Below are 16474 nucleotides of genomic sequence, written 5' to 3' on the forward strand. Positions count from 1 at the left end.
TAAAAAAATATAAAAATTGCAAAAACGTCAGTGGCGCACAAATAATAATAACCATAAATAACACTTCTAAATTTCGACAATAGCGGCCAAAGGCTTATTGAGATCTTAGGAATTTTTTTTTAAGTTTGACACTATATCTTACAAACGGAGCACTGCCAGACCAATCTTTATACCAATTTTTCGCTTCACAATCACTTAAAAAATCACCCCTTGAACTTTGGCCACGTACATAAATAACGCCCTGTATAACATAATGTGACTTCATCGCGGGTTGAACATTAAACTGATTGATACATATGCGTCCTTTATCCCTTCGGACTACATTGCACCTTATTTTACAAATGTGCACATAGTGCGTCTACCTAAGTGGGAATCATAAGGGAACATGTTTTATTATTAAATTTAAAAAATTGTATATTCTTCATGAAAAATTCTGCTTGGTCTTAGATGTAAAATGAATTAAAATACTTAATCTTAAAAGGAAAACATCATTAGACTTTTAGAGTCGTATACCAGATTTCCTAAAAATTTGAATTTTGCTTACGAAAATGAAATCACTGCTCATTTCAATAATTCACATTTATCTCTTGTTTATTGAAAACACAATAACTTTTCGCCTCTTAATATGTTGTCATAAGAATCAGGAGATATAAATACTTAAATAATGCATAACAATAAACTATTTCGCTGATAGGAAAAAACAAAAAGTTAATAATTTGTGAAACTATATAAAATTATTTACATTAGTTTTAAATCGTTCTTTCCCCAAATTCTGTTAGTACATCGACTATCAAATTTGGAATAATTTCGTGACGATCTTTTGACATGTCCATTTCCAAATGATCAACACCTCAAAACGATCTCTGCTCGTAGACTTTGTGTCTTTGAGTAATCCCAGAAAATATAGTCCGTAGAGGTCAAGTCAGAAGATCTAGCAGGACAAAAAATATTCGAATGTTTGTGAGTGACTTTTCCATTAAAAATATTTTGAAGGTATTCTCTAATGGTTAACGTTCTGTGACACGAAACACCGTCTCGTTGGATCCAAATCAGTTAGCGTTCTTCTGAGAGTCGAGTGTTCTCATGCATATCGAATTTGACTTTCAAAGAACGAATAAATATTTTGAAAGGAAGGTACTAGAGGACTTCAAACTAAAGTAAATAATCTCACCTAGTTTAATAAATTATTAACTTGTTTTTCTCTATTAGCAAAATAACTTGTTGTTATGCATTAATTACCCATTAAAATTGCGTAGTTGTTCTGAAAACATATCGAGAAACGAAAAGTTATCCTATTTTAAATAAACAAGAAACAATAATGAATTATTGCAACTAACATTAATAAAATTTTCTTGAGTAAAATTCTTATTTTTAAGAAAGCTGGTAGATCGACTCCAAAGGTTTGGCGTCTGATTGTACAAATTTAGATTTAAGACCATACAGAACTTTTTATGAAAAATAACTTTTTTTGCAAAAATTCATAACAAACAAGTTTCCCATATGATTCCAACTTAAGTAGACACACTGTATGTTGTTCAATACAACGTTTTTCTAACGATATCAAACGTCCTTAAATAACTCCTTGATGCAGAAATCGCTAAGGCTATTTCCTAATGAATGCGGCACTTTTTTTAACGCACCTACGTATTTATTTAGAAACTCACGTACAGGGTGTTCAGTTTTCAACACTTTCGAAGAGTATCTCCGTTATTATTGCAGTTCAAGGGTTGGAGTTGTCGCAAACCTGTGCCGCTTTTTTGTAAAACGAACGATGCCACAAAAACAGATTCGTCAAGGCTCTTTTGGGTTTTGAAATACAGGGCGAAATTGAAAATTTTGCATTTCAAAACGCCTCTTGTAATTCAGTTGTCTTATAAGTTACCGACTAGGTGCAAGTGGAATCTTACACGTTTTCTATGCAGAATTTAGTGACGTATTCAGTTTTTCCCAAGTGTCCTAATTTTTGAAAAAATTACCGAAGTTGAGACTTTTTAAATGCGACACCCTATATGTTGATTGATAGTTCCATTTTATTCAGTAAAAGCTGTTTGAATATCAAAGGCTAGAATTTGTATTTTTAAACAGTCTATAGATTGCCAGCACGAAGTGATATATATTTTTAATTTATTAATTTATTTTGAATATATTTTTAATGCATTATTGTTAATATAATATGTCCTAAACATGCCTAGTTGTTTGATTCTAAACTTTTTAAGCTATTTAAAATTTAAATAGTAAAAAGTCATTTCTTCTTATTGTAACGTCTGTTAATGAAATAATTAAAAATACACGTGTCTAAGATATAATAATATACCTTATATCAACATATAAATATATTTCAGTAATAATTTAAAATCATACATACTGGTTTTGGAGGGGGGACCTTCAACTTATCCCCCCCCCCTTTAATTGTGCCACCAGTACTTTCAGATTCATATTTTTTTGTCGATTTCGAAAGTATAAATAATGTCGTATCATCGCTCACAGTTTCCGAAATATTTGCATTTTAATATCATGGGGCCAACCTAAGGCATAATGCTGTAGTTCCTTCAATAGGCCTCGAAATGCCATAAAACAAAGGGAGTCTTCCCGTTGTAAAATAAATTATTTTTATTATATAAATGCTATAGAACTGCATCTCGTATAAACATATATATGTATATAAACCTTAATTGAATAATTATTTATATTTTTGACGTTAAGGGAACATAACGTATCTGAATTACGAATCTGAACATTACCCGCGTAGAGCTTAAATTTTTCGAAAATGACGTAATTTTGAAGTGAACCCAAAGACACTATAAAATATCAACAAATTAAAACCGATGGTTTTTTTACCATATTATCGACAACTAAATATAAAACAAATCTTTTTTATATCAATGTTTACGCATTTTTTTTGTTTCAATCAAACAATTTCCAGCAATTTTACCTCCATTACTGAAATTAAGTTTGTCTTTTTTTGACTACTGAATCGTTAGAGTGTAATTAAAAAAAAAAAAGTGCATCTATACCATTTCAGTTCTAGCAAAATACCCAGCAGTTGAAAAGACTATGTATCAACCATACAACCAAAAGACTTTGGGATTCTTAAATTCGGCTTTTATGTTTTTTAGGGGGTAAGGCGACAACTGAGCTAATGATAAACTGTCCTAGAATTGCTTAACCTTAAAAAAAAACGTGTTAAATTGTTGATATTTTATTTCAATTTAACCGTTCATTTCCCTTTGTTTTACGCCTGAAGATATTTATAACATATGACGTAAACAACAGTGACAGTTGACGCTTGTGTCATACGAAACAGATTGTCTAGCAATTTACCAGGTAAATACGTCGACGACTAAAAATATTTTCTTGAAAAAACATTTTGCAACTCTACTTTTTTTATAATAATTATCATAGCGAAGGCCGAAGATTAAAATGTTGATGCCAATTTTTGGGAACTGACATTTTTACTTCGATCTTCGACTCTCAACTCGTTTTTACAATCCACAGAAATAAGCTTTGGTCCAAAAGATGCCGATCTTAAAGCAGCAAACAACTTTTGATTTTGACTTTAAAAAATGACTTTGCTGATCTGAATTGTTAACATTATTGCTTTTATCTCACAATGGCAACGTCGCTTTCAACAATAAATGTGCAGCATATGAAAACGCGCCATTGCCAAGTCTTTCAACATAACTATAAATTTTATACAAATGATTTTGCCTGACTACAATCGTATTGTGTATTTGTCATTTTCAATACAATCGGTCTATACTTGAATAAGATATATTCCCAAGATTTGATCAGTTTTTATGATATATGAAATTACACATTATTACCGATTCTCCATTTAAAAAATTCAAATTAAAATGAGTATTAACTGTTTTGAATGCGGTAATGAATTTTTCAAGGTTCTAACTCTGGGAGTGCTTAATGGAAAGAAACAATTATGTACGTAAAATACAGGCGAATGATATTTATTTTCTCAGGTACTTTTATATGTCCTTAAATTGCGGATAAAGAAACTGTTTAAAGCCATTTTGGTTCGGTTCTTCGTACGAAGGGTGCTGAAATGATAAAATGATTTTCATTCATGACAAGACATGAGGTCATTTTTACGTTATCCCGTTAAGGAACTTTGGAAACAACATCGCGTGTATTTTCGTCTGGGACGGTGGGACGTTCCACGATCATAGAGGTATTAAAGCTAAGTTTTAGCATAAAACTTAGCCTCGGTAGGTATTGCATTGAGGTCTGAAGTATGAATCAACTCAAACGGTCGAATAAGGGGAAGTTTTGAGTGGATGTCTAAAGTAACGGATGCGGACAAACCAACAGGTGTCACTTTTCGCAATGACCACGTCAGTTATTGCATGGTCACTCATCGGACGACCGTCATAATAAATCTGTCCGTGAAGCCACGAGTCGGCTAAGATACAACAACCCTAATTCCTAATCGAAAGAAAAAAATTACACATTCTGACGGACAGAGGAATTTGGTAAGATGCATAGGTTGATTCGATAATCAACTGCCGCAATAATATGAATTTTAGATGTGAACATACCGATTTCCCCTATTACGCTACAATACAGCCGGAATGAATTTAATACCTCTATGAGCTTCATGACGCGTCCAGAATTCGAGATGAAAAGAAAGCGCGAGAACCGGCAACAGTGGGATCAACCGAACGTGTAGTAGAAATTCGCCAAACAAACATCGGCGAAGTACAAGTTTTGTGTCTTGGAAGTATGGTGCTGGAGTGATTACAACTGTGTAGCTTGAAAGCTTGCGTGATTTTTGGGAACAAGCAACCTCCCTAGTGGCGAGTGGCGAGTTGCACGTGACTACATGATCGCCAGTTCTACGTTTGAGGTCGGATTCCCACATGGTCTAGTCTAGAATGTGCACGAAAAGAGGGTATGTTTTGCTGTTTTGTTTGTGTACAAATATTGCTTCCTTGTCAAGTTGTTGCGTTATTGTTTACATATAGATAGTCCGAAAAAATGGCTTTGACATGTTGTGACAACATCAATTGTCAACAAATAATGCATAAGCTGCAATTATCCTCCGTCGCTGATATTTTACGTATTTAACAAGATAACAACAATTTGCAACTAAACTAACTAATAATTATTTATATACAGAATGTATATTTCGAAGTCATCATCTGGCCATAGAATCAAAACAAGTTTTCCAAGCCTTCATTGGAAGTATGCGTTTTGTTGGTTGCAGCAAAATGGATCAATCGCCGCTTTGGCACTTAAATTTGGAAGTTATTATTATAGCCTACTGCAGTTGCAGTAGCTGAATGCATCTTTTATCAAGGTCGTACTGCACTACTGCAGTAACTGCAATGCAGCTTAAGTTCAAGGTGTCCACCATGCTTTGATTCAGGGTTAATATACAATCTGAAATGTCCTTTGAAGCCGTCAGAATACGAGAGAGAATAGAAACGAACCGCCGGCATGCCGCGATATAGTATGTATTTATCAGTGCATTAACGCCCTCGGTTTCTCGTTAAAAATGTGCGATAATGCATCGATAACCGAGCAGAACCGAAAAAGTTAAATTCGTTCTGAGTTGCAGGCGTATAAAACTGGATTCGATGAGATGAGATTATCATTTTAAAAATCGTTTTTATGCATGTCTTTCTGTCCAGGCGGAATATTGACAAGCCCGTGCAATTACTGCGATCGAAGTCACAGTTTATTACAATTAAAATATCTCTGCATTAACTGCAAACATTAATGTTTTGCATGTTTGCCTGCCCATTTGATCGAAAGATATTCATACGAACATTCATTTCAAGTAGTAAAATTCAATGTAGAGAGAACCCTTCGAGACCCCTACAGATTAGCAGCCTGCAATAGCCTTATTGTCTTTGAATTACCATAAGTGGAGATTACACAAACTATTTCTTGACTTCGCCGATGGGTGGACCAGTGGTGGCCGCATACGTTTAATGCGCCCTTATGTTACGCCTATGTTGGTCGCGTCCTTTTTTGGTAATATATCCTGCATTGGCTAGGTTTCAGTACCATATATCCTGAGTGTCACCCTGTATAATAAAACTTTCCCCCTATAATTTATAAGAATTACAGTTTAGGAACATCTACGTTTGGCTGAATCGATATAACTGCAACTTCGGAATAAAAGCGCAATCTTGCCATTCGTCTAAGTCAGGAGTCCCTAAACTTTTTAGAGATAGGGCCGCATGTGAATCTATAGAGCCATGGGCGGGCCGGATACAAAGTTTTGTACGAAAATAATACATATTAATAAAATTGTTTGTTGAGTATTTTATAATTTAGGAACCTGTATAAAATCCCCCCAAAAAAATACAAATAGACGCGAACCGACCGAAAAATTTCATGTGATACATGTGATTGTTTTGCAGATATTTCAGTTGTTTTACATATTTATACAGGGTTTTCCTTATTACACTATACACTTTTCACATATACTCTGATCGAAGCAAAAAATCTTTCATTGGACTAATACATGGCTAATTTTGTGGGACTTATCATTAATTTACATAACTATAAGGCTTTTTCAAATCATCATTTCCAAATGCCCTTCATCGACTTTATGGCAATTTTGAATTTTAAGATCAAAATTTTATAACACCCGATGAAGTAAATCTCAATCTGTTCTTGCTGTTTCACTTCGAATCCGCTCTTTCAGCTCCAGAATCGTTCTTTCACTGCATCAAACAACGACTTTTGGTCTGTGGAATTTTTTAGTAAACAATTCGCGGAAATTTTCACGCCAATAACAAGCGAGCAGGAACAAAAATTAAAAGAATAATTATTGCAAAATTACTCAATGTTATAATTAATTTAAATTTTAACAAAGTTGATGAATTTTTCATTCGCGAATCGAGATCAAGATAGAGATTCGCTTCGTCGGGTTATGTAATGTTTTGAATTTAAAATTCAAAATTGTATTGAACTTGCTGGAGGGCATTCAGAAGACATGGTTTTTAAAAATTGAATGGTTAACTAAATTAATAATAAATCCCACAGAGTTAGCTATATGTATATTAGGCCGATAAAAGACTTTTTACTTCGATTAGAAAGTTTTTGTTTGCCTTTTACAGTGCATGGTTCAATATGAGGAACCCTGTATTTATTGCCGATTCAGAATCACCAATAGTAAAAGAATCTTTCAAAAGACTCTCAGTCAGTTTTGAGCGGTTTTTTTAAATTTTTTATATTTCAACCTGGAAAAACTGTTTCGGTTCCAAAAATTGAAATCATTTTTCTAGCAAAATTTCTGATATTGCTATAATTATTGATTCATTGCAAAAAATAAAACTAAATCGAATTTTAATTTTTGTGCCAATTCTGAATACATATTCACCTCAACCTCATCTGGATATATATCGAAGGGATTTTGAAACAAAACGTTTAGTTTTTCACATTTACAAAAGTCTTTAAATTGTATGTATAGCTTGTTTTCTACAAATTTTCACAATACAGAAAATACGAAAATTACTTTGTTACAACTATTGCTCGTAAAAAAGTAACGTTGTTTGAAGTGATTCAATATGAAAAATAAATTCATGTACAAGTTTTTTTCCCTTGTAAGTTTACATAGAGAGAGCCGGAATGTTCATTTATGTCAGTCCAAAAAATGCTAGATCCCTCCACCATATGGGATCTGAAAGTTCTGGAACTGATTAATTTGACCATAACAAATGTATCAATTTCGTTTCGTAACTCAAAAAAGCGCTTTAGCACTTTTCAACGGCTCAACCATTGCAATTCAGTCTAGGACGATAAATCGACATTCTCAGGTTCGGTATGGTCAAGAAAACAGTCTATGACCAAGTCCAGCTTTTCGTATAAAATTTACCGCAGAAACAACGATAGACATCGAGTGCATTAAATTAAAAATTTTTCCACATGAAGCCTGTTGATCGAAAATTTCCGATACGCTTTTATATGGCATTAATATTTAATATAGTGAATAATCGTGAATTTTTTGGCCGTCCAGCCCGTGGCCGCATGGACAAGTGTCAAGGACCGGATTTGGCCCGCGGGCCGTAGTTTGGGGACCCCTGATCTAAGTAATACGCTTTAAAGATATCGACAGTAAATTAGCCCATAATTGCCTCGTAACCGTAATATGTCTATGCGTGTGTTAACCCTCGGTTTTGGTATTTAAGAACTTCGCAAAATTTATAAAGATTCTCGTGGTTGAATTGCCGCGTTGACCTCTACTTTCCCAACAGGATCCTTCATTTTTCCAAACCTGATCGAGATCCATTATTTAATAATCAAATAAATTACTTCGCAAAATTGTTCTCGAGTTTGCTGTTCCAAGGTCCATTCTCAATGTACCGGGCGGCGCGTCAAAAATAGCTGCCTGCTATACAAGGTCGCCCCCCCAGACACCCCAAATAACTTGTTTATTACGCAATTTATGAAAATTCGGTTATAGTTGGTTATAGTTTCGAGGGGGTCCGTTTTAACGTGTATAGTACACAGCAGCTACTCACCTTCATCCCTCCTTTCTCCAGAACCACCTTCTTAAGAAACTTAGATGAGAAGTGGGGCAAGTGGTTCATTATCGGCAAAGGTATTCAATAGCCTAAATAGCGTTGATGCTAACTTCTCATGTGGTTAGCTCTATCTGCCAAAGCAGCCCCTGTTATTATTTACTTTACTAAGAGGTAGAATTGAAGTACAAAACTTGTTTTATGTTGCGTCTTGTCCAAAACCACCCGCGTTAACTTTCAGACAATAATACAGTGTGTTTTCGAATTATTCCCTGACATTTTAAAACATATCGGGGGTAAGAGTGCGATATTCTAACACAACTCTTTGATACAAGGATAGATACAGGTTCGGTCCTAATAATAACCTGAGATTTCAAATGCCCCCGTAGAAAAAAATTCCGGGGAAGTGAGGTCAAGAGACTGATAGCGATCCAGTGGGACCCCAACTTTACCGATTCAGCGATTGAAAAATGTGGTATTGAAAAGGTTGCAAGTTTCTACGTGAAAATCAGCCGGACCTCCGTCTTACTGAAATACTCATTTACCTTCCAGAAGATTTTCATCTGCGTCGAGAATTTCAGTTAAAGCGGGTCAAGTGGTTTCTTGTAAAATTTCTAAGTAACCTTTACCACTGAAAGGTTCATTACTAAGAAACGGTCCAGCAACATAATTACCTAGGGTTCCAGTCGAACCATTTGTATTTACCGGATACTGGGGCTGTGCTACTCAGTCAGTGTGGATTGTTATCGTTCCAGTACTTCAGCCGTCCATTTAGAAAAAATGTATATTCATCGGAAAATCGTGTATTGTAAAATAAGTTGGAATTATTGAACAATTGTTCATTGAGCGTTTCCCAGAATTGAAATCAGAATTATCTCGGTTTAATACCTAAACTAATTGGAATTTATAGGGAAAAACGTATAACTTCTCATGATATAGTTAACACTACTTCTTCATATTCCAATGTTACCTTTCATACTGACTGAGTATTTTCCATCCCAACTCCCCTACCTCCTCCACCATACTGTCTCTAACTGGTCTTTGACGCTGAGATTGTTTCTTACCCACAGATCCAATTTCTGTTAATTGTTTCATTAACTGTGAGACACGGTGATGAAATACGTTTATTTCTGTGGGTCTGTTATTAAATATTCGCACTCCAGATCTCTCCGAACTATTTTCAACACGAATAAAATTGGAACTGACGAAAATAAGGTATCTAAAGCATTTATTGACAAAAAAATTAACACATTTTTCACTGGATATCGGCACAATCTCACAACAAATAACTAAACTTTTTCACCGTTCACCATCTACTACTGTAAACAACAAAAAAGGCCGTTTTGGCATATATAGAGCCATCGAAAATTATCATCGTTGTTTAGGCTATTGAACACCCTATCGAGCAACGTATCAGTTGATCCTACTTCTTATTTAAGGTTTTCAAGGGGGTGATTCTGCACGGAGGACTGGCGAAGGTAAGCAGCTATTATGTATGTATGTTCAAATAGGTCCCCTTGAAACTACAGTCAACGTACCTTACCGAATTTTCATATATTTCGTAATAAACGAGTTATTCCAGATGCCTAGTTTTTTGGGGAACCCTGTATATCGAAAACCACTACTGATAATCGATGAAAAAAAGATGCCATGTATACACGAGAATTGTTGGAAATATATTTTCATTCTCTAACTGGACCGCGGGGGGCAGTTTCAAAAAAACCCCATTATCTCCAAGGCCGTAATAGTAAAAATCGCTTATTATATATACAGGATCATTCACGGCGAGTGTCCCATTAAAAGTTTATGGGAGTCTAATACGGCTAGGAATCTGCAATTTTGGATGCCGATGTAATGGAATTTGAACTGTTCAATTAAAATATTATAACTGGAATACCTTCCACCGGTATCATTGCGGCGTTGCCAGATTTGTGCGCGACTGACAAAAAATGTGTTATTTTCACTGGCACACCCTGTATGTCACTGAATTTTCGAATTACTCGAAAGATTTATACCCTCGTTTATGTATCATATGATGATCCGTATTCGAAATAGACTTTTTTATTGCCAACCGCGTCAACTTGATTTACTAAATTCGCTGTTTTTAATGAATTTGTTATGTTTTTTAGCAGATTTGAGTGGAGCTTCCCATAATATACGGGGCGTTTAAATAAAATGCGGCAACATTTAGGGGGGCGATTTCTCAGGTGAATTTATGAAAAAAGCGCCTATAAACATAGGTTCGGAAACGTATTTTTGTGAAAATACAGGGTGTGAAATTTTTTAAATAACTTTTTATGAAAAATAATTCAAATATCTTCTGAAGGATTTAATTTTTTTTTAAATCATCCAAGTACAAAATATTTTAAGGTAATGAAGAAATAGACCTTTGAGCTTTTTAAAAAGGGTTTCGTATGATAAATAAACATGCAACAAAATGGTTTCCATTTTTTATCGAGTAAAAGCAAGATTCGACGAAAATTTCAGACACAAAAAAGATGTAATTTCAATCGTTCCATCTCAAAAAGAATATCAAAATTTAATTAAAGCCAGTGGCGTATGTTCTATTCTTAATAAATTTAGTTAAAGTAGTCTTCTCCCTCTTCCCCCTCACGCGACTGGACTTGATCATTTTAATATAGTTAGGGCAAAATCTGTCAAAAAATATTCGAATTATTTTTCAAAAACCGCCATTGAAAAAAAAAATTATACCCCGCATCTTGGAAACAAATACATTGCCAGACTTATGCTTGTAAAAACCTTTTTCCATAAAATTATCTGAGAAACCACCCCCCTAAATATTGCCGCGCCGTTTTTAGGCACCCTGTATGCTTATACAGGGTGTCCGTTTAGCAACGTCTCGTCCTCCTACGAGTTTATTTGTGATGTCGTAAGAAAATCAATTATGGGGATGTATATGAGGTTAATGAAGGTAAACTTTGAAATTAGTAGTAACCATATAGGGTGTCTCAAAAAAGCGGGGACTCCTAAAGTGTCATTTTCTTAAATGGGACCACCCCCTTTTTTTCCTTTGATAGAATGTTCCCTTAAACCTATGTTGGTTCCTAGATTTTCATTTTGCCTTCTGATGCAGTTACTCGGAACTATAACGTTTTAAAAGAAGTTTTAGACATTTCAAGTGCCTCCTAAAAAATGATTTTCGTAATTACCTTAAGTTAGATTTTGGTAATTTTAGTATTATTACTCATTTTGTCAGAAACGCATACAGGGTGTCCACAATAAAACTTAAGTTTCCAACTTTTCAACTTTAATTGTTGTGATTTTTTCAAATAGGATGGTGTGTTTTCCGTGGCGTAGGATCAAATAACGTTCAATTTTCATCACTTTCGTGTAAAATAATGTTACATTTGTCTTAAACGTTAATGAAATGTTTAATTATTCCAGGAAAACCTGCATTCATGGCTAAGTGTTCAAGTATTAATCATGCGTTGCCGTGATTTCGATATCTTTCGCTTTAAGTTTTGGCAGCTCATTTACGGTTTTTTATTTCTTCGAAATTTGTTCATTTTAAAACTGACCGTCAAGATGAAGTATACTCAGCAAGAACTTACATGATGAACTGTATGATTTACACAATTGGTCCGTGTAATGGAAATTCTTTATTGGCATCTCGGGTTTACATTGAAGATTTCCTAATAGACGACATCCTGATGTAAGGAGCCTGGAAACTGTAAAGGAGTGCTTTTAACGTACAGGAAATGTTAATTATGAACAGAAAAGTCGAGGGTCAATTAATAATCCATTATCTAACTGAACATTTTAAATAAAGATGGATTGGTCGCGCAGGACGTACTAATTGGCCAGCTAGGTCTCCGGACTTAAGTCCATTGGATTATGGACTTTGGGGATTGATGAAAAACGAAGTTTATCGTCAAAAAGTAAAAAATTGGCGATGAGCTGATACGTGGTAGAATGACCACATCTACACGACTACAAGAGAGCTCTCTGCAAAATTGAATGATACAATACGCAATATTTTCGTTAAAGTCGAAAAGTATATCGAGGTCGGTGATGGTATTTTTGAACCAAACCTTTGAAATACAACTTGGTATTAGTAATTAATTGGAATGTATTGTTAATTAAGCTTCGTTTTCATTTACATTTTTAAACGAAATTAGAAAATAATTTAAATTATAAATTGTTTTATTTCTAAAACGTCACACTTTACGATAAATGTTGAAGGGACCTTTGCTTTAGTAAAGTGGTTGGGGAAATTGCGTTCAAAAAACAGTGGCGTCCCATTTTTTGTTTATGAAATTGTAACAATTGGTGTTACGCACGCCACTGCTTGCAAATTTTATTTGCTTTCATTGCAAAAGACATGTTTTAATAAGGAGCTCTTCGCTGCCAACTTTCTTTAAAATACCAGCGACCGTTTTTGAAATACATGCAAAAATCATTTTGAAAATTAACTTTTATCACCCCCTGTATCCTAAACAAAACCTCTCCAGGCATGCATATGTTTATAGGAACCTTTTTTTTAGAATTAAATGTAGAATAACATGCTGAGCACTGAAGTTTGTGCATCTCTTCCTGCCACACCTTGTGTAGTATATACAATATATTTTTCCATTGAGAACCGTATATATATATATATATATATATATATATATATATATACAGGGTTATTCACGCTATACGGCACGGAATGTTGTGGCCAAAATACGAGGCATTCAAATAGTTTTACCTTTGGACTATATGAGGGTCTATTATGACTATTTTTAAAAATTATTTTCATATTATACAAGGTGTCCCAAAAGCCCTAAAAGTGTCAAAGTTGTGTTTTTTTTTTAATGGAGCCCCTTGTATATTATTACATTTTTGAATTCTTCTATCAAAATAAGTGTCTGTTTTAATAAGGTTTACGATGCCTAACACTTAAGGTTTTTTAAATAATTGAAGTTTTGTGAAAATTTTACACAATTTCCATGTTTTAAATACTTAAGAAGTATTTAAGTTATGTAAGTGTAATTTGCAGTGTAACGTAACAATAAATCATATTTTATACCTCTGTGGTGATAAACTTGCTATCTTATACAGGGTGTGCAAAAATGAAAACTAATCAAGTAAGAATTGTGAGCGGCTATAACTTCGCTAGTTCAAACGCAATGCCATATTTTCTGACTTACCAGTATATGTAATTTTGAGTTACCTATCGAATGGTACCAGGATGTTCACAGCTAAGTCTTCGCGTTGTTACAGAATACACTAAATAGTCGTTCTTTGCACCATTCGGTGGGATTTCCAAATTGGCCCCCTAGATCCCCAGACTTAACTCCCCTAGATTTTTTTATGTGGGGATACGTAAAACGACTTGTTTACGATATGTCTCCGAAAACGGCATATGATTGTGGTTCGGACAGGATTTTCCGAAAATCTCTCAAAATAATACGTTTTCAAATGGACACATTGTCTAAATATTTGTAGGCCAACATTGAAAATCAATAAAATTCATATGAAATTAAGCTTCTTCGTTTCGCCATTAATAATGGTTTTCCTTAACGAGGAAAAAACCTACATATTGATATCCTCCCAGCAAACATGAGCTTACAGCGGTGTGATTCCTCTTTAGATCTAAATAAAGACCAACGTCATTGATAACTATCTAACGGCTATCTTTTGTATCGCTTTCACCACATATTTTGTGCTGTAATCTATTGGTTCGTGTAATGCCGACAGATTTATGCAGGTCCATTACACGACACGCAACGAAAGAACTGCAGTTAGGAGGGACTAAAAATTTTGCACGTGTTAAACTGAAAAATTTTCGTATCAAATTCATTGTATTAGTAGAATAACGACCTAGAACTCCCCAACCGTTGAGTTGCTGAGGGACCGAGTTAAAGGCCGCTGGTGGAAATTACTTTTCCTCACGGGAGCGGACCGTTGCTGTTCTAGCCCTGACGTTTTCGAGCGTACAGAAACTCGCCGAAGTCCGTGAAATCAATCATAAGAAATATTATCATGTACGTGAGGATAACTGAAAGTGTTGGATAATTTGGAGAAGACAAAGATAAATGTCTTGGAGGAGTTTCAGTGGTGTGGGTGCTTACCTATTTGCAAGATAAGGTATATATATGATGTGCAGCTGCGTATGCAAGTGAAAAAAGAGCGATTCCTTAAAAGCTTGGGGAGGAAACAAAATGACTATTCTACGAGATAACAACGAGCTCCAGGCTTTGCCATAACGAGATCGGCAAGCTTGGTGGTAGGGGCATTGAAAAGTGCAATAAACATTACATGAATGGTTTCATATGCATATTCAATTCATACCAAATTGGTACGGGTGACTTTGGATATTGAACGTTACACGTGAAAGTACCGTTCTACTTCATTTTTTTTTTTTTTTTAATTGATTTTTTCATCTGTGTAAATGGTTATTGTTTGCTTTACTCCCTTATGGTATTACCGCGTTAAATATGTCATAGAAATTTAACAAAGGGTCAGATGAACGAAATATAATATGTATATGCTAATAATTCATTTGTCAGACACCGGATTACATCTGGCACATTTCAGCATAGGTGATTAACCTGCAATAATTAATCACAGTCACCAAGCGATATCATTGCGAATACCCGACATTAAATTAATAGTTTTATGAACACATTTAAAGTGCATACATTTTACCGAGTTGTACTGGAGGACAACGGGGCGATTTAACGGCCTCCCGGACACACCGATAACGGTCCGCTACAAGTTTTGCTGCATAGCGCCAGCGGACTATTACAAGTCGTGCTGGACGTTTGACGTATAGGGCCGATATGTTTAGTTTTCGGGACGCGTATTAATTAATTTCCGGACTAAAACTGTCCGAGTGAGTCTGGAGGGTTAGCAGAAAGTTAGAAAACCACTTAATATCGGAAGAAGCATCAAATCTAAGTTCGTCAAAATGAAAATGACTGATCCCACGGTGGTGTCGGCGTTGTTGCCAAGCGCACACTCTTTACCTTAGATATCGTAATTTTCTGCGATGAACCCAATTAGATGTCTACGTCCTCTACCTACTTTAACTAGCTTTTGATGACGTTAATGGTTTGCTGTAGAGCAAAACTGTTTTGCTTCAATTTATGGCAGTTTTGAAAGTTTCGTTAAGCCAAAATAATGCAAGACTCTTTCCTGCGTTTTAAGCTATAAACCATTCCTCCAACGAGTGTTCAAGATGTGGAATTTTAGACGTTGCCGACCACAGAACTGTTTAAGTTAGATAAAGGGCGTGAGTTTTAGGAACTATGTAAAATAGCCAACACGATATGACAATTCATCTTCTATTTATCCCATCACAGCGACTTCTCCTATCTGTAGAAGCGCGTATGTACGGTGATCAGTTGTAATATGGTACGGTTTCGGTATGATATGGCGTTTTTATCGAGTTTCATAAATTTGGATATTAAACGATCTTCATACCTTCCAAGTACCTTCTAGTAGGTTTTGCGAAACTTTCTAGTAATCTAAACATACTTTGATTGTTCACTGTGATATGAAACTCGTCTCAAAAAATCCAATGCGTGAAACATACAGCATAATTTTTAGGTATAATTAGCTGCTGGCTCTATGCAGCAAACTTTGTTACGGGCCGTTATCAATATGGTCGGGCGGCCGTTAAAGCGCCGTGTTGTCATTGGCCAGTGCGGCAAAGGAAAATGTATGCACTTTAACAGTATTCAACGAACTATTAATTCAATGTTGGACATTCACATTGATACCGCCTTGAGACTGTGATGTATTAGTACAGACTAATCACATATCACACTGAAGTGTGCGAAATCTAATCCAGCATCTAACAATAAATGGTTGATACGTGCATATTATATTTCGTGAATCTGACCTTAAATTTTTTAGACGAATTTGAACTGATAATATCATAGAGGAATACAGAAAACAACAGCCAAGTAATCCTCAGCAATCAATTTCAAAAGAATAAAATATTATGCAGTTCGAACAATCTACAATCTTACCATGTA

The 16474-nt window shown here is 35.0% G+C and overlaps 1 protein-coding gene across 1 annotated transcript in view; it reads left to right on the forward strand.

The window, feature by feature from the left end:
- Nucleotides 1-4666: 4666 nt before the first annotated feature.
- The window catches only part of LOC136347070 (insulin-like receptor), a 56419-nt gene continuing 44611 nt past the window's right edge, over nucleotides 4667-16474 (forward strand). Inside the window, exon 1 of the mRNA XM_066296717.1 lies at nucleotides 4667-4903. The gene's annotated coding sequence lies outside the window, so the exon portion shown is untranslated. The remainder of the gene's footprint in view (nucleotides 4904-16474) is intronic.

The sequence above is a fragment of the Euwallacea fornicatus genome, chromosome 26, assembly GCF_040115645.1.
Source record: "Euwallacea fornicatus isolate EFF26 chromosome 26, ASM4011564v1, whole genome shotgun sequence".
In the NCBI taxonomy this organism is placed as follows: Eukaryota; Metazoa; Arthropoda; class Insecta; order Coleoptera; family Curculionidae; genus Euwallacea; species Euwallacea fornicatus.